The sequence below is a fragment of the Penaeus vannamei genome, chromosome 6 (genome assembly GCF_042767895.1).
Source record: "Penaeus vannamei isolate JL-2024 chromosome 6, ASM4276789v1, whole genome shotgun sequence".
In the NCBI taxonomy this organism is placed as follows: Eukaryota; Metazoa; Arthropoda; class Malacostraca; order Decapoda; family Penaeidae; genus Penaeus; species Penaeus vannamei.
The window spans coordinates 6,210,106-6,212,605 of NC_091554.1; the positions used below are offsets into that span (position 1 = coordinate 6,210,106).

The 2,500-nt window shown below is 35.6% G+C and overlaps 1 protein-coding gene across 1 annotated transcript in view; it reads left to right on the forward strand.

The window, feature by feature from the left end:
- The window catches only part of LOC113820594 (uncharacterized), an 86,169-nt gene that overhangs the window by 17,795 nt on the left and 65,874 nt on the right, over nt 1-2,500 (forward strand). The gene's annotated exons all lie outside the window — the stretch shown is intronic.

Here is a 2,500-nt window from a genome sequence, read left to right on the forward strand (position 1 = left end):
TGATGATGATGATTTTGATTATGATAATGATATTTTTTTGATAATGCTTACATAATGATAATAATAGTATTAATAATGAAAACGACAATAATAAGAATCATTTCCGTCATAAAACTCATTATTGTTATCATAAGATTATAATTTAATAATAATCAAATGATAATGGCCGCCATAATGATGATAACAATAATAAAGTGATGATTGCGATAGTTTTAGTAGTAGTAATGATAGTACTAACAACATAATGAGGATGAAGATGACAGTTATTAGTACTATTATTTTGATCAAAACCATTAATGTCACTATTACAACTGTAATCAATGTTAATAACACACGTTTATTATTATCATATTACCTTCATTATATTTGTCTTTATTCTTTTTATCTTATTCTCATCAGTAGCACTTCTGCGAATCATATACCTCTATTTTCTAATCCCATTGACTGCCTAATCGGAATTTCTAACGAGCCATCCATTCTCGAATCCACCACACGACTCTAATCTTTACCTCTCCTGAAGAAGAGATTAGCAGATCAGCTTGATTATCAGATTTCGGTGTAGCTTGAATCTTGATCCTTCCCGCCCGCTCCGAATCCTTTGATGGTATTGTTTTACACCCAATTGGCTTCGTGAGCTAACTTCTCTCCGCAAAAATACGAAACTAATAAGCAAGACACACAAATCCGTGAGGTCTTGAGTTTCCAAGTGTTGGAGACTGCTCGGTAAAAATCGGGGCCTTTAAACAAGGAGGTCTTTCTCTCTCGTGTGCTCTGCCTGGCTGTTTGAATGACTGTCTTGTTGTCTGTCTGTCTGTCTGTCTGTCTGTCTTTGTCTCTTTCTCTCTTTCTTTCTTTCTTTATCTCTCTCTACCTCTCCTCGTCTCTCTCTCTTTCTCTTTCTCTTTCTCTTTCTCTTTCTCTTTCTCTCTCTCTCTCACTCTCTCTCTCTCTCTCTCTCTCTCTCTCTCTCTCTCTCTCTCTCTCTCTCTCTCTCTTTCTCTCTACCTCTCACCTCTCCTCGTCCCTCTCTCTCTCTCTCTCTCTCTCTCTCTCTCTCTCTCTCTCTCTCTCTCTCTCTCTCTCTCTCTCTCTCTCTCTCTCTCTCTCTCTCTCCTCGTCTCTCTCTCTCTCTCAAAATAATCATCAAGACATGGTTTGTTTGTTTAAAGGTTGATTATTCAATGGGAAGAAAGTAATCAGCCTTTTTGTCCTCGCGGACTCTCAGACGGGGTCGTTCCTTAGCCTCGAACACAAACATGCAAGTCCTGGGTGTCAAAAATCTTGTTTTAACCGGATATTGGAGGTTCTAATGCTTGAGAAGTGAATAAATATCATTGTAAGTCTATATGTATTGAATAATGATAATTAAAACGGAATCGTTGCTTTATCTCGAACGTAGAGAGAAGGAAAATGGGGAAAATGAGGCGACGCCAAAACCGCCGCCATGACACGCCAGTCCTAGCATTTTTAGATCTTATTTTCCTTTTATATTGTGGATGGCCCGTAGATATAGCAACGGAATTAGTAGAAGGAGATAGTTATGTACCCAGGAATAGATTGGGAATGGAATTTTATATCAAAATAAAGCTTAAAAAAAGGAAAAGCGAGAAAGAAGGGAAGGATTGATTACTTAATGTCCATGTAAATAAACGGAAAGAGGGTTTCGATCCCATTTCATGTTTTTTTCTTTTTTCGTGTTCATTGTTATAATTACTTATTTATAATTAGTAGGCAATGGGAGGGTGTAAAAGAGTGTTTACCTTAAAATTTTATTATGTTAGTTGAAAAGAATATTACCTGTTTTCTGCATAATGTTTAAAGTTCAGATTTAGACTGATATACGACCTGTATATTATTTATTTATAGAATAAAATTAAATGGTTGCAAATGTTTCTATAACCGTTGTATCATTTCATACACTCAGCAGAGGAATTAATTCAATCCACCCCACAAGCCTTTTAAAGACCGATACGTCATGCTTATCATATTAAAATTAGGTAGATAATTAATGGGTTTTCTTGGGGTTTCCTTCAAATCCGAAACCCTTGGTGGTGGCGGCGCTATCGAAGATGTACTTTTAGAAGGAAATTAATTACGGTTGAAGGTCATCACGTAGGAGTAGAATTTGGAAAGAAATGTGTAATCTTTACTTTTTTTTATTTCTCTGATATATTGGTAACAGTAATTTGGTAGAATATATTGTATTTCGTGTATAATTAAATGTCTTTTACAACAAATATATATATATATATGTGTGTGTGTGTGTGTGTGTGTGTGTGTGTGTGTGTGTGTGTGTGTGTGTGTGTGTGTTTGTAGTTATGTGCGTGCGTGTGCATGGGTATGTACATGTGTGTGTGCGCGTTCTTAAATATATCTTATTCCTCTGTTGAAAGACAGATAGATGGGCAGGTAGAGAATGAAGGAAAGAATTATTACATATAGAAAGCTACAGGGTTTGAATATCGAATAATGCCATATATAGAAAAAATATATAATAAAA